At 44.9% G+C, this 25,049-nt stretch overlaps 1 long non-coding RNA gene across 1 annotated transcript; it reads left to right on the forward strand.

The window, feature by feature from the left end:
- Positions 1 to 7,424: 7,424 nt before the first annotated feature.
- On the forward strand, positions 7,425 to 14,162 carry LOC115944712 (uncharacterized). The gene is made up of 3 exons (XR_004079227.2): positions 7,425 to 7,681; positions 13,596 to 13,649; positions 13,879 to 14,162. It is a non-coding gene; the product is annotated as an uncharacterized LOC115944712 (long non-coding RNA).
- The last annotated feature ends 10,887 nt before the right edge of the window (positions 14,163 to 25,049 follow it).

Genomic DNA, 25,049 nt, shown 5'->3' on the forward strand with positions numbered 1-25,049 from the left:
AAAAAAGAATGAGGGCTCTCTCCCTCCTTCCCTCTGATCTGTCTCATGTGTCTGCCTGCTGAACTGTCACCAAGGGAAAGGGCTTGGTGCCCCAATCTTTTAGTGGGAAGATGAACCTCCAAACTGGATCCAACTTAAAAAAGTTTCCCCACTGTGCAGAGGGCATGGACCTCTGGTGTTTTGTGGGTATCACTCACTATGTCTGCATGTCTGACTCAGCCTCTGTCATGACCACTCACCTTAACCACACACAATCTACTTCCACTGACACCGCATCTCTCTAGGTGTTTAAGGGAGGCAAATTCTGGGGTTAAAAAGTGAGGGACACACTGGCTAAATAGACTTAACCTGTTTTTTCTTTGCAGGACTCCTCAGAACTTTTAATGTGCTAATGTGCATGGAGATCTCCAGTTCTGGGTCCATGGGATCTTTCTTCCTGGACCATGCTGTGCGACTCTGTTTTGTTGCTCACTCTCTGGGGAGGTAGACATTCATGTTGGGTGGACCCATGCTGGCAGATGCTGGTACCCAGTAGGGACAGGCTAAATCAGCAGCTCTTTTTTGAAAATGGGCCAAAGGCAGGTCATTTTTGTCCAGTCACAATTCCAGTTATACCAGGTTGGAGGTCTGTCTAGGGTACCTTGAGAGGGGAGAGGAGGGGGATTACCTTTCTCTGGGGAGTTCAGGGAAGGCTGAACTCTGGGCGTCATGTTTGTTCTGGGTCTTGAATGATGCAAAAGCCTGTATAGGGCAAATTAAAGTGAGGGGGGCATTCCAGACACAGAAAACAGTAAGTGCAAAGGTCCTGAGGTATGAAAAAGCATGGTGCATTTGGGAGAAGTGAAAAATTCAGTGTGCTTAGAGAGGAGTGTTCTAGGGGTGGTGTGTCAGGAGACCAGACCAAGGAGAATAGGCTCAAGTCAAATCCAAAAGGGCTCTGGGTGTTAGGCCAAGAGATTTGATTCTTGGTCAAGAGGAACCAACAGAGGCTTCAAAAACTATTACTAATCCATTATAATGGGTTATACAGGCCTATGGTAAACAGTGAACAATGAACCTCCCTCCCTCTTTGTTCCCAGCTCCCAGAACCTTTTCCCCCTCTATGGAACCAAACAGTGCAAAGACTGTCATCCTTCCAGAAGGATGCTCTGCATATATAAGTGTAGATGTATATGTGTCTATATCCTTAAAAAACCCTCACAAAGAGCAGCATTCTAATCACACTGTTCAGCACTTTGCTTTTCTCACTTAACAATATATCTTGGAGATTGTTTCATATCCGTACATAAAGAGCTGCCTCATTCTTTTTTAACAGCCATAAAGATTTCCATTGTATGAATGTATGGCAATTTATTTAAGCAGTCCCCTGTTGATGGACATTCAGGCTGTCTCCAATCTTCTGTTATTATAAACCGTGCTGCAGTGAATAGCCTTGTACATCCAACTTTGCATACATATATGCAAGTATGGCTGTGGAATACATTCTAGAGCTGTAGAATTTATGGGTCAATGGGTATGTGCATCAAACATTTTGACAGAGAATGCTGAGTTGCCATTCATTGCTCTCAAAGACTGGTGGCTTCTCTGCACTCTGGTCAGTTTAGTGTGTGATCAAACATTTTGATCTTTGTTAATTCAATAAATAAAAAAATGGTTTCTCATTGTGGTTTTCATTTGTATTTCCTTTTTTAAAAGTCCAAGGTTAAACTCCTTTTTGCATGTTTGGAGGTGATTTAAGCTTTCTAACCTGAGAACTGCTTGTTCACATCCTTTGCCCATTTTTTATCGGATTGTTAGCCTTTTTTTCTTACTGGATTGTCAGCACACTGGTTAGAGTGGTGTAACTCCTGCCTGTTGGTAAATTTCCTCCAGCCCACGACCCATCCCTGCGGTTACACCTGTGCACACAAATATCCCTCCTCTGAGCTGAGGCGGCAGGGGCAGTGGCCAGGAATGGCGGAGGCTGGGAGAGTGGGGATTCTGGTTAGTTCCTCCACGGAGACGTGACTAATGGCATGGAGCAACTGTACTCCTTGGCAGAGGAGCAGACCCTCCCAGAAGCCTGTGACTGGTGCAGAGCCCCCTCCCTTCTGCTCCCCACCAGCTCTCTTCTTTTCTCCCTGGTCCAACCAATCCCATTCTCACTCCCCACGCCCCAGGAGTCCTCTCTGCTCAGCTTCCCCTTTCCAAATATTAGCACAGGCACAGCCCTGCCCCCCGTCACAGGCAGTGATTATATAGCAAATTAACCACAAGCTGTTCGTTCCTCGTCCGGTGGCAGTTGGGGAGATGCTACTCTGAGTAATGACTTGTGTAGTCGATGCTCTCATCTGTAATTTGCGTGTGCAATAAATGCAGAAATAAAAACCCAATCCATATGAAAAAGGGACCAAGTAAAAGGAGCGGGGGTGGGGGAAGAAATCATGAATTTTGTGGACTGCATCTTACAGTCTGGTTTCAATTTCCTCTTGAGTAATGCAGCCATTGCCTACATTTGATTGATGGCTGTGTTTGCCTAAAGGATGGAGGCAGGCAGAAGGAGAGTCAGAGAGTGGGGCTTGAATCCTGACTTCTCAAAGTGTGTCTTTGAGTACAGGATTGTTATTCTCTGAGCCTCAGTTTCTTCATCTATAAAATGGGGATAATAATAATATGTCTCTCCAACCAGGTGTTACAGAGCCTGGATTCTATAAGAAGGCAAATCCACAGCAAAATGTTACTTTTCTTCCCTAACCCCCTCTCTCTCCTTCTCTCCCTCCCTCTCTCCTTTCCATCCACCATATCGGGTAGGGGTTTTAAAACTAAACTTTTTGTCTTGAGATAATTGTTGATTCATACGCAGTTGTACGAAATAATACAGAGAAATCCTGTGTACCCTTTACCCATATTCCTGCAGTAGTAATATCTCCTAAAACTGTAGTACAATGTCACAAACAGGATATTGACACTGGCACAATTTACAGATCTTGCTAATATTTCCGCACTTTTATTTGCACTTATGTATGTGTGTATGTATTTAGTTCTGTACAGTTTTAACACATGTGTAGGTTAAGGTATTCACCACCACAGTCAAGATAGATCAGTTACCACAAGGATCTCTTATGTTGCCCTTTAATAACCATACCCACCTCCCTCCCATCCCCCAGACCCCAGTTTACAACTCCTGGCAACCACGAATCCATTCTTGATTTCTAACCCCTCCATCCCAAATCTTACATAAATGGAATCATACAGTATGCAACCTTTTGGGATTGGCTTTTTAAAAATTCAGCATAATTCCCTGGAGATTCATCCAGATTGTCTATCAATAATTCATTCCTTTTTTAAAAGTTTTATTTATTTAAGTAATCTTTACACCCCATCTGGGGCTCAAACTCACGACCCCCTCCTCCAAGTGAGCCAGCCACGTGCTCCTACAATTCATTCCTTCTTATTGATAAGTGGTATTCCATGCTGTGGATGTACCAGAGTTTATTCATCTATTGAAGGACATCAGGGTTGTTTCCAGTTTTGTGCTATTACTAAAAAAGCTGTCATGAACATTCATGTGTAGGTTTTCATATGGTTTCACATATGTGTGAGTGTAAATTTTCCTTTCTCTGGGATAATTACCCAAGAGTACAATTGCTGGGTCATATGATAATTGTATGCTTCATTTTTTAACAAACTGACGAATTGTTTTCCAGGATGGCTGTATCATTTTACAGTCCCACCAGCAATGTATGAGTGTTCCAGTTTCTCTGCATCCTTGCCAGCCTTTGGTGTTGTTACTATTTTTTGTTTTTGTTATTCTATAAGTTCCATTGTGGTTTTAATTTGCATTTTCCTAATGGCTAATGATGTTGAACATCTTTTCATGTGCTTATTTGCCACCTGTTTATTGTCTCCTGTGAAATGTCTCTTTGTATCTTTTACCCATTTTCTAATAGGATTGTTTGCTTTTTTTTAAATTTTTTAAAAAAGATTTTATTTATTTATTTGACAGAGAGAGACACAGTGAGAGAGGGAACACAAGCAGGGGGAGTGGGAGAGGGAGAAGCAGGCTTCTCGTGGAGCAGGGAGCCCGATGCAGGGCTCCATCCCAGGACCCTGGGATCATGACCTGAGCCGAAGGCAGACTCTTAACGACTGAGCCACCCAGGTGCCCCAGATTGCTTTTTTTTACCGAGGTTTTTTTTGAGCTCTCTTTTTAAAAATAACTGCTTTATTGAGATATAATTCACATATTATAAAATTCACTCTCTTGAAGGGTACAATCGAGTGGTTTTTAGTATATTAACAAAGTGTACATTGATCATCACTCTCTAATTTCAGAACAGTTCATCAACTCAGAATGAAACCCCGTGCCCATTCATAGTCACTTTCTATTCCCTTTTCCCCAGTCCCTGGCAAACACGAATCTATTTGCTGTCTCTGTAGATTTGCTTGTTCTGGATATCCTTTCATATGAGTAGAATTATACCATATATGACTTTGGGTGTCTGACTTCTTTCATTTATCATAATGTTTTCAAGTTTCATTCATGTTGTAGCCTGCTTCAGAATTTCATCCTTTTCTATGGGTGAATAATATTCCATTATGTGGATCTATCACATTTTGTTTACCCATTCAACAGTGGGCAGACATTTGTGTTGTTTCCATTTTTGGGCTATGATGACTAATGCTGCCATGAATATCTGTGTGCACATTCTTGTGTCAACATGTTTTCAATTCTCTTATATATATACGTAGGAATGGAATTGCTGGGTCTTATGGAAACTCCATGTTTGGAGGAAATGCCAAACTGTTTCCCAGAGTGGATGCACCATTTTATATTCCCACTAGCAACGTCTGAGGGCTCAATACCTCCACATCCTTGCTAACATTTGTTATTCCATCTTTTTGATTATAGCCAGCTTAGAGGACATGAAGTAGTATCTCATTGCAGTTTTGATTTCCATTTCTCCAATGACTAATAATGTCACATAATGAACATCTTTTATGTGCTAATTGGCAATCTGTATATATTCTTTGGAGAAATGTCTATTCTAAATCTTGCCCATTTTTAAACTGGGTTATTTGTCTTTTTTGTTGTTGTTGAGTTGTAAGAATTCTTTTTTTTTTTTTAAAGATTTTTTATTTATTTATTTGAAAGAGAGAGAACGAGAGAGAGCAAGCACATGAGAGGGGGGAGGGTCAGAGGGAGAAGCAGACTCCCCGCCGAGCAGGCAGCCCGATGCGGGACTCGATCCTGGGACTCCAGGATCATGACCTGAGCCGAAGGCAGCCGCTCAACCAACTGAGCCACCCAGGCGCCCGAGTTGTAAGAGTTCTTTATGTATTCTGACCACAAGTCTCTTGTTGGAGATATGATTTGCAAATATTTTCTCCCATTCCATGGATTGTATTTTTACTTTCTTGATAGTGCCTTCTGGTACACAAAAGTTTTTAATTTTGATGAAATCCAAATTACCTATTTTTTCTTTGGTTGTTTGTGCTTTTGGTGTCACATCTAAGAAACCACTGCCTAATCCAAGGACATGAGGATTTACTCCTCCGTTTTCTTCCAAGACTGTTATGGATTTAGCTCTTACATTTAGGTCACTGATCAATTTTGAGTTAATTTTCATATAATGTGTGATAGGGGCCCGACTTCATTCTTTTGTATGTGGATACCCAGTTGTCCCAGCACCACTTTCTGAAAAGGCCATTCTTTCTCTATTGAATTGTCTTGGCATCATTCTTGAAAATAAATTGACCCTGAATGTAAGGGTTTATTTTTGGATTTTGAATTCTAGTTCATCGATCTATACTTCTATCCTTATGCCAGTACCATGATGTCCTGATTACTGTAGCTATATAGTACTTTTTGAAATTGGGAAGTGTGAGTCCTTCCATCTTGTTCTTCTTCTCCAAGATGATTTTGTCTATTCTATTGTTTTTGTCTCTTCTTGCATTTCCGTATGTCTTCTAAGGGTCAGCTTGTCAATTTCTGCAAAAAAGACAACTGAAATTTTTGGTAGGGATCCTATCGATCAATTTGAAGAGTACTGCCATCTTAATATTAAGTCTTACAATACATGAACATCAGCTATCTTTCTATTTATTTAGGTCTTTAACGTTTTTCAATGATATTCTTATAGTTTTCATTGTCTGGGTCTTGCACTTCTTTTGCTAGATTTATTCCTAAGTATTTTATTCTTTTCGATGTTATCATAAATGGAATTGTTTTCTTAATTTCATTTCTGGATTGTTCATTGCAAGTGTATAGAAATACAATCTATTTTTGTATATTGATCTTGTATCCTATAAGATTACTGAACTCATTACTTTTTCGAACAAATTTTTAGTGGACTCTTCAGGATTTTCTACATGTAAGATCATGTTATCTGTAAATAGAGATAATTTTTTTTAAAGATTTTATTTATTTATTTGACAGAGAGATAGAGAGCCCAAGTAGGCAGAGAGAGAGGGAGAAGCAGACTCTCCACTGAGCAGGGAGCCTGACGTGGGGCTCGATCCCAGGACCCCGACGCGGGGCTCGATCCCAGGACCCCGGGATCATGACCTGAGCCAAAGGCAGCCGCTTAACTGACTGAGCCACCCAGACGCCCCTAAATAGAGATAATTTTACTTCTTGTTTTCCAATCTGGAAAATATGCCTTTTATTTCTGTCTGCCTTTTATTTCTTTTTCTTATTTAATGATCCTGGCTAGAACCTCTAGTACAATGCTGAAGAGAAACGGCAAGAGCAGGCATCCTTGTCTTGTTCCTGAGCTTAGGAGGAAGACATCCAGTTTGTCACCATTGATTATGATGTGAGCTGTTTTTTTTTTTTTTCCTTATAGATGGCCATTATCAGATTGAGAATTTCAGTTATATTTCTTGTTTGTTAAGTATATTTTATTTTATTTTTTAATTAAGTATATTTTTAGTTTGTTAATAAAAGGGTACTGGATTTTTCAAATGTTTTTTATGCCTCTGTTGAGATGATCATATGGTTTTCGTCTTTGTCTTTTATTCTATTAATGTGGTATCGCATTGACCGATTTTTGTATGTTCAGTCAACCTTGCACTCTGGGATAAATGCCAGTTGGTCACATGTTGCTGAATTTGGATTGCTAAATTTTTATTTTGTTGAGAATTTTGCTGTCTTACTCTTGAATTTTGAGAGTTCTTTTTATATTGTAGGTACTGGCCCTTTCAGGTAGGGTCAGGTCACAAACTAAATTGAATCAACTCTGGCTAACTCAAGCAAAACCAGGAATTTTATGGTGCAGCTGAAGTCAATAGGTTCAGCCCTGAGGATAGAGTCCAGTTATCAGGAATCAAAGACCAGTTGGATCATGGGGCCTCTGTCCTTTCTGTCCTTGCATCACCCATTTGAGACTCAGAGTCCTGGAAATGAGCATGATTGACGTGGCTGGGGTCACATGGCCAGGAAAGGTGGGATACCTTGAATGACGGTCCCAGAAATGCTGCATGCAATGAGGGCTGTGTGTTTCCCAAGGCAGTATTCAGTTGCTGCTGTCAGAAGAAGAAATGAATACCTGGCTGGATCTGCCCAGTAGAAAGACTCTGCGATGCTGAGGCGCACATCTTGAAAGAGTTCAACCTTTCATAATAGTTGAGATTATGGTCTTTGAAATCACTGAACTAAGTCTGAGTCCTGGTGCTACCATTTTTGTTTGCAAGATCCCAGGTGAGTAACTGGGTCTCTCTGTGCCTTAGTTTGCTCAACTGTACGATTTATAGAGGCCTTGTCATAGGGTTGTTGTGAAGATCAAATGAGCGAATGGATGTAACGTGTTTAGCAGAGAGTGTGGGACAAATTGAAGTGCCAAATAAATGGCAGGTGTTATTAACAAATTTAAAACACTTCTACAGTATAGTAGCTAACTAGAGACTGGAGGAGAGGTGCCCACACCATGCCCTAAGAAAACAGAGGAGGTGGTATCAGGGAGGGCTGCCTGGATGTGGTGGGCTTTGAAGTCTTGATGGACTTGGAGGAGCAGCTATAGCTTTCTCCTGGAAATAGAGGTAGTGGTTTTAGCCAAAAACACGTGGGGAAGAGTTCTAGATGATATCAAGAAGCCAGTACCTCTGTCTTCCTCTTCCCCCACCCTCACATGAATCCCATGGGACTGAGGCATGGCCTCTAATTGGGTTGACTGAACCTTTCACCCAAGATTAGGCTGGCCCCCCCAGGCAATTCCCTACTAGAACTCAGTCTTTTCATTTAATAAAGGTAGACCCAAGCCCTACAGAGGGTCTAGGGAACCTAGTATCCATCTGAGTGGAAATTGATTTCTTTTTCATATAACATTAGTGGGACAGTGAAGTTTATCTTTTTTTCATCAAACATCTAATGCCTTCCTATTATAAAATTAATATTTCTTAATAGGAAATGTAGAATATATAGAAAACATGAAGAAAAGAATACAAGTTACCCGTGTATCTGCATGGTGGTTAACATGTGAGGGAATACACTATATATCTCATAAACATTTCTGTGTGTGTGCATGTGTGTGTGTGTGTGTGTGTGTGAGAAAAATCAGGATCCTACTGCATATACTATTCTGTACCTGCTTTTTTTCACTTAATAACTCTCATGTCACACCCTAAGTCATTCTTTTTTTTTTTTTTTAAAGATTTTATTTGACAGAGAGAGAGACACAGCGAGAGAGGGAACACAAGCAGGGGGAGTGGGAGAGTGAGAAGTAGGCTTCCTGCTGAGTAGGGAGCCCGATGTGGGGCTCGATCCCAGGACCCTGGGATCATGACCTGAGCTGAAGGCAGACGCTTAACAACTGAGCCACCCAGGTGCCCCTAAGTCATTCTTTATGAACATGATTTTTTATTAATTTTTTAAGATTTTATTTACTTATTTGACACAGAGAGAGAGAGAGAGCGCTCATGAGCAGAGGGTGGGACAGAGGGAGAGGGAGAAGCAGACTCTCCGCTGAGCAGGGAGGCTGACACGGGGCTCGATTCCAGGACCCTGAGATCATGACCTGAGCTGAAGGCAGACACTTAATCAACTGAGCCAGCCAGGTGTCTCTATGAACATGATTTTTAATGGTTCAAAATAGTCTACTATATGGATATATCATAATTTATTTAAACCAAACTTCTATTATTAGATGTTTCTAATTTTTCACTATTACAAATAACATTATAATAAATATTTTGGAGCATGAATTTTAGCACCACTTTCTGGTTAATTCCATAGAATAAATTTCCTTAAATGCAAATGGGCATTTTTTAAATGAAACATTTGTAAGTATTTCATTTTGAAAAGTTACATGCACATGATAAAAAATATCCAAATGGCTCAAAAGAGTATTCATTAAAAAATAAGTCTTGTTTTCATCTTTTGCTCCTGGTCTCTATATTCCCTTCTCAGAGAAAATCCACATAACCAGATTCTTATGCAAATAGCTCCACAAGAATAGGATATGGACAGGAAAGGCATATTTGTATATCTCCATTTCCTTCCTACCCTCTATACATCTTTGTTTTTTTTTTTTTTTTCACTTAACAATATATCTTGGAGATCATTCCTTATCACTGCATGATCTACAGCCATCCCATATTTCTTCACTGCTGCCCACCATGTCTTTTCATGGATGTACCATAATCTATTTAAAAAGTTTGTAGTAGTGGACAGCTAGCTTATTCACAAACTTTTACTATAAACAGAATGCTTTCATGAATAACCTTGTTCATGTATCTTTGTGCCCACATATCTGAGAATATCTGTGGAATATATACCCACAGTGGACTTACATATTTAAAATCTGAATACATACTTCCAAAATGCCTTCCAAGGGTAAACCCCATGCACCTGTTTCCAACAACACTGTCTGCGTCTGTTTCCTCCAACTCTTATCGACAGCACGTCATTAAACATTTTGATCTTTGCCCATCTGATAGATAGAAAGAGGTTTAAAATTGGGTTTTTATTTCTGAATGAGGTTGACCATTCTTCCATGTGTTTAAAAGCCATTTGTATTTCTTTTTCTGGGAACTCTGTATTCTTATTCTTTTTTAAACCCAGTGTTCTGTTCCACCCCCCCTTCATTGATTTGTGAGGACCTCTTTCTGTAATAGAGAAATTAGTTCTCTATTTTATGTTGCTTATATTTTCCTCTGAGTTCATCATTCTTCTTTTTTTCTTACTGTCATGTGGAGAGTTAAAAATGTTTTAAAAAGATTTTATTTATTTATTTGACAGAGAAAGACACAGCGAGAGAGGAAACACAAGCAGGGGGAGTGGGAGAGGGAGAAGCAGGCTTCCTGCTGAACAGGGAGCCCGATGCGGAGCTCGATACCAGGATCCTGGGATCATGACCTGAGCGGAAGGCAGATGCTTAATGACTGAGCCACCCAGGTGCCCCGGGAGTTAAAATTTTAAACATGTAGTTGAATCTCTTGATCTTTTCTTTTATTCAATGGCGCCTAGGTTTTGTGTCCAGAAGGCGACCCAAAAAGCCTTTCCCATTCTGAAGTTCCAAAAATTATCCCGTATTTTTTTTCTAGTATTATTCTGATTTCATTTTTTATGGTTCAGAGTTTTGATACACACAGAATTTATTTTGGAATGAAGAGTGAGGAAGGCATCCAACTTGCTATTTTTTCCAGAAGCCCAGCCAGTTTTTTACAATTGAGTAATCCAAGAATGGATTATTTCTAAAGATGGCTTGAGTCTATTTAGTAATCCCAGTGGCCACAGGAAACCAACATAAGGTCATTCAGGGCCAGACAGTGAAACTCACCTGTTGCCTTTTTGCAGGGTGATTCTGGGCTGGTGTGCTATGGGCAGGTTGCTGTGAAATGTTTTAGATCAAGCAGAAAACAGTGTGGAAAGATGATATTATTCAGAATTCTGCAGAATTGCTTTTTAAAAGTTATAGTGTAGAGTTATGTCCTTGGCTCCTTTTGTGGATGTTACAAGAGCCTTCTGGAACCTGCCTTACCTGAAGGGCTATTTTGAGGCCATTAGCACAGTGGTTCTCAAGCAGAGGGTTTATTTGTTTCTGGTAAAAAAATTGGTCTAACTTATGTGCAAGTTATTTCACAATATTTGGGATATTTCCTATCCTAAAAAAGATAAGAAACAGAAAACAAACTGTTGGTTACATATAAATGAATAGAAGCACTGATGCAAAACACATTTTCACCATTATAACACTTTAAAATATCTGGTATAGGAAGTGGGCACCTTGCAGTGTATCAGGTTTGAAAGGCTCCTGAGGTTCTTGTTCCCACCAGATGATGTTGCCCATCAGGAAGTGTTACTTTATAAAATACTGGATTCTCGGTTATATTTGAGTTTCAGATAAAAAAAAAAGAATAGTTTTTAGTATAAGTATGTCCCAAATATTGCATGGGACATACTTATACTTAACTATTATTCAATGTTTATTCATTGTGATATTATTCACTGTTTGAATTTTACTAGACACCCTGAATTTCAATTTCTAAACGTAACAACCCTACCCCAGAGGACATTTGACAATGTCTGGAGATATATTTGGTTCTCTCAAATGAGGAGGGGTTGCTACGGGCACCTAGTGGGTAGAGGCCAGGGATGCTCTTAAATATCCTACAGTGTACAGGACAGAACCCCCCAAAACAAAAATTACCCAGCCCAAGATGTCAGTAGTGTCAAGGCTGAGAATCATTTTAACTGGTTTCACACATTTCTCACAGTCTCTCATGAAGAACCCTCGAGTATGAAATTTCCTTTAGAATTAAAATGGAAGAAACCCTCAATTGAAGAATTGAGTCCCCCGAGGAGCTGGCTTTTTTCGTTCTTTTACTAATGACAATAAGACCTAAGGAACTGATTTTATTCCCCTTTTCTCTTTGACTCTCAGGAAATTCAGACCAGATTAAAGGCCCGTGCCGAAAGACCATGTGGGATCTTACTTGACTGTATACACATTTTACTTCCACATTTTGGACTTGCTATTCTAGGCTGATTTGCATTTCCCTGGTCCTAATTCTTGTTTTCTAATTCATTTTTCACAATTTCCTGTAAATCACTCAACTCCCTTGTGGGGTAAAGTGTGACACACACACACACGCACAAATAGACACATTCATATAAATATTTAAACATGGAGCTTACCAGACACTTGACAAGGCCCTGTACTGTGCCCATGGGAACCAGGTAGACAGATGGGGGCTGTCCCGTTCCTTCCCGGCTCTCCTGTAGGTCTCAGGCCCCGCCCTCCAAAACCAGAGCTGCCCTGAGGCTGGACTTCAGGTGCCGGGAGAGCGGACAGTGGCTTCCTCCACCTTGACGTTGGGAGGCAAGGAAGGTCTTTCCTGCTGCCCAGAAAATGAGGGGCCCTGGGCAGAGGCCCGGCAGGCGGGGGCGAGCCGGGCCCTGCCACGGCCCACACAGACACACACACTGGGAAGAGATTGCATCTTCCCCCGGACCAGCGAGATTCTATAAACATAATCAAAATGTAATAGAAACTTTTTGGAAATGCTGTTATGAGGAGAAAGCATCAATCTTGATGGAACTCCGCTCAACAGGCTTTGCGGAGCTAATCAATCATGGTCAGGACTCGGCCTCCCCATCTGTCTGCGCCGGGGACCGCGCGGAGCTTGCCGGCTCCCTGGCTGGGGCTGCGTCCCCTCACCAGGCAATCCATCATGCGGCAGGGGGACGGCGGGAGTGGAATAATAGCACGCTAATAAACTAGGGGCTTTTTTCATTCCCAACTAATTTTTAGTAAATGAGCCCAATCCAGGCAGAGCAGGAAAAAGAGCCCGAGGAGATGGTGCTTCCGAGATGCGCCTCGCTGGCCGGGGACAATGGCTCCTGGGCCCGAGGGGAAGCGGAGAGCCAGCCCAGCCCAGGGACAACTGTCTCGGCTCAGCTGGGGCAGCAAGCAGCCCGTGGAGGCGCAGGGAGCAAAGGGGCCGAGTAACTTCGGGTGGGCGGCCGGGGGTTAACGGGGCGGGCCCACAGTGCTGATGCCCTGGGCCCCGGCTGCCATACCAGGCTCTGGTTTGGGCTTGAGCTTCCCAGGGAAGCCAAAAGCCAGAGTGCTAGGTCTGAGCAATGGGGCAAAGGGCCCGGCACAAGCAGTGAACCCCGGGATGAAGAACAGAGAGCAAGGTGGCCTTAGACAGAGGGGCTGTGAATGATCAAAGGTGCCTGGTGCCCATTTTCGTCTGCAGTACCTGCCTTGGGAGTGAAACTTCCAGGTTACAGAGTAGGACAGGACCCAGAGTGGGATATTCTCATAGAGGCCTGTAATTTGGAGGACCATATCCGTTTTTACTCATCCTTCTGTCTCTACCACTTTGCTTTGTGCATGGCACATCGTGAGCCCTTATAAATATTTGTTAAGTGAATACATGAATGTGAATTGTCCCTGAGATAGCAGATTTTGAAGATCTGTCTGATAATTTCCTTAAATTCTTTTCCTAAAGTACATCATCAGATCAGTCCCTGGTTTCCTCCCACCCAGGACTCAGTTTTGGACAGGACCGTTTGGAGAAGGCGTACATATTTATCATCTGTTGCTATGTAACAAGTTACCCCAAAACAAAGTGGCTTTAGACAACAATAAACATATTATCTCTCGCAGTTGCTGTGGGCCAGGGATTCGGGAACTGCTTTCCCTGCACTGTTCCTAGTCCTGGTAAGTCTTTCTGGAGGTATGGTCATCAGTTCTTCACTGGGAATTTATGGATGGCTACAAAATTTTTTGACATTCCCCTCATCAAGAGATGAAGTCTATCTCTTCTCCCCTTGAATCTGGGCTGACTTGTAACTGATTTGGCCAAAAACGAATATGGAAGAAGTGCTGCCGTTCTGGGTTCTGGGTCTAGTTTTTAAAAGGACTGGCAACTTTCACCTTGGTCTCCTAGAGCCTGAGCTGCCATCAAAGAAGAAGTCTGACCCCTCTTCTGGACACACTTTGTGGGCAGGCTCTGCGTCTTACACAGAGAAGGGGAGATGCCCAGCTGAGTCCAGCCTTCTAGTCCTCGCCGATGTCCAGACCTGGGAGTGATGCCATCTTGGACCCTCCAGCCTAGCCCAGATGGCTGAATCCCACCAAGTGAGCACAGTCAGTGCCCACATAGAGCAAAAAACGGTCCAGATGAACCTTGCCACAAAATCATGGGACAGAATAAAATGGTTGTTGTTTTAAGCCAGTAAGTATTGGGGGAGTTTGTTCAGAATCAAGAGATACTTGGAAGACACAGAATCCAAGGAAAGATCGTAGACTGTAGCTGGTCCAAATGCACATTCCGTGTTTGAAGAATTTCTGTTTTTTTTTTTTTTTTTTCTTTTGAGACAGCATTCAGTCTTTTGCTTAAATACCTAGAGGGGCAGGACAATTATCTCTGGAGTTAGTTCCTTCTATAGTACAATGGTTATAGATCTTCTCCCTTCGTCCTTCTCTCCCTCCATCTTCCTTTCCCTTTGCCGTTTTCCTTCCTTTCTTTTCTTCCCCGATAGTTCCTGGGGAGAGAATCAGAAAATGGTTCCCAGAGGAGGTGTGTTAGTTAGGTTTTCTGAGAAACAGAACCAACCAGAGAGACAGATGTGAGAGATTTATTAAAGGAATTGGCTCACATGGTTATGGAGCCTGAAAAGTCCCACTCTCTGCATCTGCTAGCTGGAGAACCAGGTGATCTAGCAGTATAATTTGGTCTCAGGCTGAAGGCCTGAGGACCGAGGGGCTGCTGGTGTAAGTCTTAGAGTCCTGAGGCCTGAGAACCAGAAGCTCAATGTCTGAGGTGGGAAAAGATGGATGTCCCTGTCCCAGATCAAGAAGGGGGAGAGAGAGAGAGAGAGAGAGAGAGAGAGAGAGAGAGAGAAAGTTCACCCTTCCTTCCTTCACCTTTTGTTTCATTTGTGTCCCCAGTGGATTGGCTGAGGTCTGCCCACATTGGTGGGAGCAGATCTCTTTACTTAGTCTACTGAATCAAATACTAATGTCTTCCAGAAACACCCTCATGGATACACCCAGAAATAATGTTTTACCAGCTCTCTGGGCATCACTTAGCCTGGTCAAGTTGACACATAAAACTAGCTGTTACAGGGGGTGGTACCTGAGCTGGTTCTGGCTTGGAGCGTAGGAGGTGAGCAGGCACATGGGAAGGAGCTTCTTCTGGGGGGTTGGTGTCGAGTGCAAGGTGTGGGGATGGTAACAGTGGGACACGAAGAGAGGAGAGGTAGTTATGGCCATATCACAATAGGCCTTAATGCCACTTAGGAGTTCAGATTCTATGGCCAGGTGGAGCCGGAAGAGAGTTCCCCTTCAGAGGCCATCCTCTGGTTGCCGGGTGGGTGGTCAGGGCGGCAGCAGGGAGACCAGGTAGAGGTCGATTGGGTGAAAGATGGTGGCAGCTTGGACTAGGGTGGAGATGGCAGAGTTGCAGGAACGTGGGTGGTTTGGAAAGTGTAATGTGTGTTTACTGTATTACTTGAGAATATGTAATTCTGCTATAAAGGATAAGAAAAACAAATAGGACGGGATGCATCTTCTACAAAGTGTTTGGCATAGATCGTACATAAGATTGTCGCTTATGCAACAGATGCAAAACTTAGAGGATGTGTTAAGTACACACAATGAGTAAGCTTCAGAGACTCAGGCAGAATTCATAAAATGGGTTAAACGTAGATAGTAAGAATGTTAGCAACCTGCTAATCATAGATAGATTAAATGGCTTATATGGTAACACAAAGAAGACTACTGTAAATAGAAATGGGTGGAAAGATCAAGTCATGATGGTACCACCTCCAACAGGTCATCCCTAAATTGGCCACCCACTGGTGTTACCGATCCTGGGCTTGTTCTGTCCCCACATATGCTCTGTCCAAGAAAGGCAGATGAAACCCAGGGCTGTTCAGAGGTGAGTGGTAAAGCTGCAGCACGGGTTAGACGCACGTACTTGCCTTGTCTCTTCAACAGAGTATGTGTGTCATTGACCTCAGGCACCTTCCATCTGTTGGACGCCCTTGCTCCAACCTCAGCTCTGGTCTTCTGAACCACATAGCAGCAGGGCAGGCTGGGGTGGAAAGGAAAGAGCCAGGACATATGAAAATTACATACCCCAGGGTTCCAGGGCCATTTGGCCATTCTCCTCACTTACACCCCATCTCAAATGTGTCAACCAACCTCATGTCTTTTATTCTTGATTTATATTTATTTATTTTGCTTTGTGTCTTATTTGGTTTAACAAATGGCATGATTTGAGCACCTCAGTTTGGTCTGTGAGCTTTCTTGTTTTGTAGCCTGTTAGTTGCCTGGTAGTATTTTTGTGATGGGAGAAGGCAGATCATTGGCTGGGACAAGAGGGGTTATCAAGAGCTCTCTTGGGGTGCTTGGGTGGTTCAGATGGTTAAGTGTCTGCCTTCAGCTCAGGTCATGATCTCCAGGTCCTGGAATCGAGTCCCACATCGGGCTCCCTGTTCAGCGGGGAGTCTGTTTCTCCCTCTCCCTCTGCCTCTCCCCCTGCTTGTGCTCTGTCTCTCTCTCAAATGAATAAATAAAATCTTAAAAAAAAAAAAGAGCTCTTTTAAGCCAAGAGCCTCCATCTCTATTTGGAAGTACACATTAAAAAAAAAAATTTATTTATTTATTTGAGAGAGAGAGTGAGAGCGAGAGAGCGAGAGCACGAGATGGGGGAGGGTCAGATGGAGAAGCAGGCGGGGAGCCTGATGTAGAGACCTGATCCTGGGACTCTGGGATCATGACCTGAGCTGAAGGCAGTCACTTAACCAACTGAGCCACCCAGGCACCCCACACATTTTAAAAAAAAGATTTCATTTATTTATTAATTTGACAGAGAGAGAGAGAGAGAGAGCACAAGCAGGGGGAGTGGCAGGCAGAGGCAGAGGGAGAAGCAGGCTCCCCATGGAGCAGAGAGCCCGACGTGGGACTCGATCCCAAGACCCTGCCATCACCACCTGAGTGGAAGGCAGAAGCTCAACGGACTGAGCCACACAGGCGCCCCCGGGAAGTGTACATTTAATGCACCCAGAGAAGACTCTGGGCAGGGATGGGATTGCAGGAGAATCACCATCAGAGGCCCTGTCTCAGCTCTGTGGATCTGGAGCATAGGAAGCCAAAACAAGCTATGCAAGCATTTTTAACGACCCTCCGTGCAGCAGATCCTTCTGCTAACATTTCATTGGCCAAAGCAAGTCACATGGCTTAGCCCAACCCCCAACAGGAAGAGTATTCGGCCCTAAAGAGGAAGGAAGTTCCGACCCAGGCTCCAACGTGGATGGACCTTGAGGACACGACGTTGAGTGAAATAAGCCAGTCACAAAAGGACAAGTATGTATGATTCCACTTATATGAAGTACTTAGAGCGGTCAGATTCATAGAGACAGAAAATAGAGCAGTGGTTGCTGGGGCTGGGTGAGGGAGGAATGGGGAGCGGTTGCTTGATTGATGTAGAGTTTCAGTTTTACAAGAGGAGAGAGTTCTGGAGTTTTGTCGCCCGGCGATGTGAACGTACTTAACGCTAATGAACTCTACAGTTAAAAATGGTTAAGTTGGTAATTTTGCTGTTGTTATTTAAAGAACTTTAATTCAAATAAAAAAGAAAATTCAATTTAAACACCAGGTGGTATAAAGTAAGTGCAAAGACAAAAGTAATGTAGAGTCCACAATCCCACCACACAAGGATAGACTCTGTTGACCACTGGAGTCCCTGCCGGGCATTTCTTTGTACCTGAATATCCCATGGACGCATGTACTAATTTTCTTTAACAGAAAGAACACTGCTGTACATACACTACGGTGTTGGATTCTTCTCAAGCAAAATTGCTTTGAACAAGTCATTGTTCTGGAGTCGATACACAGAGTGCCATCATCATTTTTAATGGCTGGATGGTATTCCACCTGTTGTGTCCCCTAATTGTATCAGTTCATAAGGCCATGTAGCAGAACACCTCAAAACTCAGTGGCTTAAGACAACTACCATTTATTACACTTATGAGGATTATTGTGAACGTGTTTTCCTGCGGGACCACCTTCAGGAGAAGAGAAGCTAAGGAAACATGGTAAAATAGAGGAAGAAATGTAAGCCAGGATGTGATGTTAGCTGGAGATAGGCTTCAGCCTGGTTCAGTGGAGAGTTTTGGAGCACAAAAGTGCACCTCCCACCTTGGTTCCAAGGCCCTTTGATCCACCCCTCCCTTGTCAATCAATCACTGGCTACAAGCTGACAGATCCTGTTGAGCCAATGGCAATTCTCCAGAAAAGGCTGGAGGTGAAAGCTATTAGCAGCCAATATTGAAGCAGCCTACTAAACAGAAGATGGTAAATTTTACGTGTATTTAACCGTAAGTAAAAAACAACAACAACAACAAAAAAACCCCAAAAATCAGTGGGGTGGGGAAAGACACTCCATCTACAGTGGGAGGCCCTACAAACTTACAAGGCAAAGGGTATGGATGTATAATCCTGATGTAGTGGAGTAAGAATCGGGATCAATGATCTAATTCACTACATTTGCTCAGATTTGCGTGGTGAGGACACTTCTCTGGCAATCCCAGTGGGGGATGGGCTGGCCCTCATCCAAGAGGCAACAATCCAGGTGAGGGCAGGGGAGCCCAGTAGATGGAAATGGGGTAGAAGATGTACTCAGAGCCCTGTTTGTTGATGACTTCCTATACCTGACGTACTGTGCCCAAGACTGTGCATTTGTCATCTCCCTTAAGCTTTCAACAAGCCCACGACATAGGTCTACTATGAATCCCTTTTTACTGATGGGGAAACCGAGGTAGTAGGAGGGGAAGTGTCCTGCTTAAGGACGCACAGCTGGGAGGAGCTCAACGTGGCATTCAAACCCACATCTGCCTGCCTCCAGGGCCTACGTCTTTAACCACCACGCCCTACCGGCTTGGTTGAGGGTGCAAGGCAAGTGATTTGACCTCTGAGTTTGGGTGACAGGTGGGTGGAGACCAATCGACTAAGGCTGAGCACTGCCCCTGTGAGATCAACTGGGGACAGTCTCGTGGGAGAGGAAAGTGGGGAGGGCGGAGACCAGTTTTGAACGGAAAAGGAAAACGCTCAGCTCCAAATTAGCAGCGTTTTCCTCTGGCCTTGCTTTTCTTCACTTGTTTACCTGTAACTTCTTCCAACTCCGGCTGCCGGGGACAGAGAGAAGCGGAGGACAGGAATCCTCCAGGGGCTCAGACGCTGCTCGGCTTGCAATGTAGCCTGACAAATCAAGTGGGTAAAACCCATTAATTAGCAGTTTTGGAAACAGTTGCAAAGTTAATTATTCCGTTTTCTGATGAAAGAAAGCTAATTTTTGGCATTTACACTGACAGTGACATGAACTAACATTTTTCGAGTTGACATCCCTCAAGATAAATGATGCTGTGAGGCATTTGTGCAAACATCCTGACCCACAGCACTCTGACGAAGACCGTCTGTAACCGGCGCCTTCGCTACAGTTTTTGCCCGGCGAGTTTGGGGGGTGGGTGAGCCAAGAAAGGGGGTTTATCTGGTGGGGGCGGTGAAAAGGAGAAAGCTGGTGACATACAGAGAAGATTCAAAGCCAGAGAGAACATTTGCATGTTCAGAAGGCTTTGCTGTAATGGAGAGAGCAGGGGGGCTCGCTAACATCACTGTCCATCTGTCTGTCTGTCTCTCTGGGGTGAGATTCCCACCCAGAGGAGGCACCTAGTTTTTCCAAGTGGTTGCTTCCAAATTCACGTCTTCTCCCCAGACCTTGCTTCTGAATACTAGGCCGATGCATCCAGTTTTCTGCTGAACAGCTTCACTCGGCGTCCTAGAGGCATCTCAAACTCACTTTGTCCCAAAGGAACTCCCGGCTCCCCTGCCCTTGTCTTCCCACCCCTAAGTCTTCCCACTCAAGGAAGCGACACCACCATCCCTCCACGTGATCAGGCCAGAACTGCAGCCAGCATCCCTCTCCCTCACTCATTCCCGCCATCCACCTTATCAGCAAGATCTGCCAGTGAATGCAGCACCTCGGACCCATGCCTCAGATACGGCTCCTCCTCTTGCATTTACCACCACTCCCCGGGTCTGTGTAAGTAACACCATCCCTTCGAACTCCCTGGCGGCCCGTAGGGACACCGTGAGAGCCACGCGTGAAGGTTTACATTTCCTTGTTGCCACATTGAAGCAAGGGAACAGAAACAGGTGAATTTAATTTAAAAACTTTTTTTAGGCTGACGAATTTTATTTTTTAGAACAGTTTTAGGTTCACAAAAATACTGAATGCAAAGTACAGAGATTTCCCACGGACCCCTGTCCCCACGCATGCACAGCCTCCCCCATTAGTGCCCACCCCCCAGCAGTGGCACATTCGTCACACCCGCACTGACACATCATCATCTCAAGTCCGTAGCTGACATTAGGGTTCACTCTTGGTGTCGTACGTTCTGTGGGTTTGGACCGACATGTAATGACACACATCCATCCTTACAGTATTATACAGAGTAGTTGGACTGCGCTAAAGACCCTCTGTGCTCCGCCCACTCCTCTCTGCCTCCGCCCTGGCCCCGCCCCCCCGCCCTGGGAACCACTTGTCTTTTTTTTTTTTATTTTTTTTAATTTTTTATTTATTTGCGAGAGAGAGAGAATGAGAGACAGAGAGCATGAGAGGGAGAAGGGTCAGAAGCAGACTCCCCGCTGAGCAGGGAGCCCGATGCGGGACTCGATCCCAGGACTCCAGGATCATGACCTGAGCTGAAGGCAGTCGCTTAACCAACTGAGCCACCCAGGCACCCAACCACTTGTCTTTTTACTGCCTCCATAGCTTTGCCTTTTCCAGTGTGGTTTGAAGTGATGTCCCCTCCTCCTCTTGCCTCTGTACAACCCACTCTGCATGGAGAGAGCTCATACATATGCAAACTGGACCATGTCCTTTCCCACCAGACCGAGAAGAAAAATGGGACTCCCTCCTTCAGCCGACAAGGCCTTGCGGTATCTGGCCCCTGCCTGCCTGCCCACCCACCTCCTGCCACTCTCTGATCAGTATATCCAGTGATCTTGGCTTTCCTTTCAGTTCTTCAAACTCGTCCTGCCTGGTCTTGCTGAAGTGTAAATTGCAGAGAGGGGAGGGGAGCACATCCTCAGGCACTGCGCAGGCCAGGTGGTCCTGGGGGTACGTGGGAGCCCCTGGGGATGGGAGTGGGAGGGAGTGGGTGGACTGGGTTTGCACTAACCCTCTGCCTCTCTGGAACGGAGCTTGAATCCTGTGCTCCGGGCAGCATCCTTCTTAACACGGGCAGATTAATTGGAAACAGATGTCAAGTGGTGGGATTTAAACACAGACATCTCACCAAATGTCAGCCTTTCCCCTGGGCTACGATGGAGTTTTTGCTTCTCATCCTCACCAAGGAACTTCGAAAAAGCCTCTTAGACATGCTGGCGGTGTGCTTGACCCCAACAGTCTTTTAGGCACAAACTTCTCAAAAACTCAAGGCAAGTTATGACTCTGAAAATCTGAATCCACGTGATGAATTTATTTGTACGGGCTGCATACAAAGGGTACTCTGAGAACAGCTGACTTTTATAATAACCACAGAGCCCTCAGATTATAAGGACAGGAGGGCATAGTCTCATTTCCCCAGCCAGAGGTGTGAAACTGAGGACCAGAGCATGGAACAGACTTGTCCAAGGTCGCTCAGCACGTTAGCGTCAAAGCTCGGGCTGGAACCCACAGCCAGAGACTATTTTCTTTTCTTTTTTTTTTTTTAAAGATTTTATTTATTTATGAGAGAGAGAAAGAGCACGAGCGAGTGGGATTAGGAGGAGAGGGAGAGGGAGAGAGAGAATCTCCAGCAGACTCTTAGCTGAGCACGGAGCCAGGTCTGCAGCTCGATCGCACAATCCCGAGATCATGACCTGAACTGAAATCAAGAGTCAGACGCTTAACCAACTGAGCCACCCAGGTGCCCCGAGATTCTTTTTTTTTTTTTTTTTTAAGATTTTATTTATTTATTTGACAGAGAGAGAGAGCATAAGCAGAGGGAACAGTAGAAGGAGAGGGAGAAGCAGGCTCTCTGCGGAGCAGGGAGCCTGATTCAGGGCTCGATCCCAGGACCTTGGAATCATGACCTGAGCCGAAGGCAGACGCTTAACGCTCTGAGCCACCCAGGCGCCCCTATTCGAGATTATTTTCTAAAGTGCAGATCGGATGCTGTCTTCCTCCATGCCACTCTGTGCCTGAATAAACCTGGACTCCTTGGCAGGGCCTGGGAGTTCCTTCACCACCTCCCCTTCACCCCAGCCTCATCTCCCCCACTCTCCCAGGGTAAGGGACCTCCCTGCATTCCTGAACATAGGCCTCTGCTGCCTGGCCCATGACGTTTCTTCTGTCTCTCTACCAATCTAGTAAACTCCTGTTCACTCCTCACAACCCAAATCAGATGTGCCCTTCTCTCACAAGAACCCCCAACTCCCCAGCTAGCATTACTCTGCATGTCTTCTGGGATCCCACAGCATCGGGCACAGGTCACTGTAATTATCTGAATATTTCTCTGTTCCCCCCCTCTCCCTCCTTAAACCCCTGTGTTTTATTTTATCTGCTTCCCTGGAACTCGGCACAGAACCCAGCACACAGTATGCACACAGTAGACACCTGCGACCTTGACATTGTCCAAGCCGAGGGAGGCCTGTGTTGGCTTTCTTACTCAGCTTTTCTGTACTATCCGACACCACTGAGCTCTCTCTTCTTGAGATACCCCCTGCCTCACCGGGCATGGTTCCCTCCAGCCTCGTTTTCCCTCCCAGCTCTCCGACTGTTTACTTCTGTTTCCTTTCAGGATGTTCCCTCCTCCGCCTGTCTCTTCTAGTCTGTGGTGTTCCAGGATTGGTCCCGGCCCTCTCCTCTCCTCTCTGGAAAGCCTTCTCTGCCTGGGTGAACTGTCTCAGGATTCAGGGCCTTTGCCTATGCTCTTCCCTCCCCCTGGGTTACTCTTCCCTTCATTTCTGGCACGAGCAACTTCTTCTCAACCTTCAGATTCCACCCTTGCAGAGAGTCCTTCCCTGACCGCCTGAGCACCGGTCCTGAGGTTGGATCCTGAGCAGCTGGCTGGACAGATGGACGGGCAGACGGACGGAAGGAGGAAGGAGTGAGCGGGGCTGGGGTGGAGCCCAGCACAGGGGAAGCAGAGGTGTGGGTGTGTCTAGCACCACTGGGAAGAGCTCCCCGACCTCACGGGCTGGGTGTCCCACTGCTCAATCCGGAGACAGGCAGGCCACCGTGTTTTTGGGTTATTAACTCTCCTCAGTAAACTTCCAGTGAGTGTGATAAAACACTCCGCAGAATGTAGCAAGAGCTCATAAAAGCAGGATTTAGTGCCATTTTATAGATGTCAGGGCTGACTTCCACACTCAAGCTAGTGTATATTTAAAATTCATGCCTGATTCACTGCTTCAGGGAAGAGGCCTGAGGCCTGGGGGGAGGAGATGACATGGTTCCCTCCTGACCCCCCAGGTCTAGCACACCTGGGGCTGGGCGCTGGTGTCTGAGGCCTCCTCTGGGGACCAGGTCAAGATGGATTGGGTCTCTCGCAAACCCTCTTCCTGATAGGCCATGAGGATGGGCTTCGGCGTCAGACAGACCTGTGCTTGAGTTCTGGGTGCTGAGCAGCCAGCCCTGTTGCCCAGGATGGATGCGGGACTTTCGGGGCTACACCCAGGAATGTCCCAGTCAGCCTGGATGAGTTGGTCATCCTAGACCTGGATCTGTTGTTTGCTTTGTCAACTAGGGAGGACCACTTCTCTCTTGGAGCCTCATCTTTCTTAGCTGTCACACAGGAGCAATTATCCACGGCCAGTGGTGTGGGACCAGCTGCAGTGTTGTGTGTATGCAAGGCTGTCGTCCAGTTCAGATTAACACATAGTTGGGGCTATCCTCGGGGAGCTGTGCTGGAATCATAACCTCTTCCCAAAGTGGACAGAGCCAGTTATCTGGGCTAGAAAGAGCTGGACAATTATAGGTATGGAACAATTAAACCGACTTTGTTAATCAGGTGAATTAATGCAAGAGGGCATGACCAACGATCCCCAAATCTCTGTGGCTTAAACACAATGCAAGTTATTTCTTGCTTCAGTCACAGTACAATTTGGGTTAGGCAGCGACTCAGGGAGCTAGGCTCTTCCATTTTGTGGCTCTGTCATCCCCCAACGCCTCTCCAAGGCTCTCTGCTGAATCCTTTGTATTAAGCCAGGCAAGAATGAGGATTTAGAGGGATGTTTTAGGACAGAGGTTGGCAAACTACACCCGTGAGCTCTGGTTGGTTTTGTAAATAAAGTTTTATTGGAACAGGCACACCCATTAGGTTACTTATTATCAACGACAGACCGTAGGGCCTGCTAAGCCTTGCGTGTTTACTACCTGGCCCTTCGCAGAAAGTGTTTGCAGACCTTGGTTTTAGGGCTCAGGCCTGGGAGTGGTATCCATCATGTCTACCTACAGTCCACTGACTACAGCTCCATCTAATGACCCCAAACTAGCGGCCAGGGTGGAAGAAGTATAGAGGAACACACGGGCATTGGCTCTCAGTGATGGTTGCCACCATACATACCTCTCAGGGTCATTTTGAAGATGTAATAAAATAATGCCTAGGGAGTATTTCTTAGAAGGGAACTCTTTTGTAATGACAACCATAGATCCTCAGTTCTCAGGAATATGCTAAGTGGCTGAGATGCAGGATTTTGTGGGAGGACCCCTTGTCCTCTCCCTTGAGAAGAAAGAATTGGGTTGCTCATGTCGCTTGGTAACTAGGATTGCGCTGAGTGCCTGGTTCCATTTCATCTGGATTTGAGGTTCTTGCCATGTGACCAGCTGGGTCAGGTATCAAGAAGAACTCAGGGATGCTTATTTGGGCCCTAAACCTAACATGCCCTAACCAGATGTTTTTCTGATGGACAGTGTAGCTACTGTGTGTTCACCAGGCCCAGGCCTCAGGACATTGCTCAGTGTCAGAGTGACCTGGCTGGACGTCCATGATCTGGCTTCTGCTCTCCCCTCCCCTCCCCAGGCTTAATATCATTTAAAAAACAGCGAGCTTGGAAAATTAAAGAAAT

Source organism: Leptonychotes weddellii, chromosome 10 (assembly GCF_054177405.1).
Source record: "Leptonychotes weddellii isolate Sample4059 chromosome 10, ASM5417740v2, whole genome shotgun sequence".
NCBI lineage: Eukaryota > Metazoa > Chordata > Mammalia > Carnivora > Phocidae > Leptonychotes > Leptonychotes weddellii.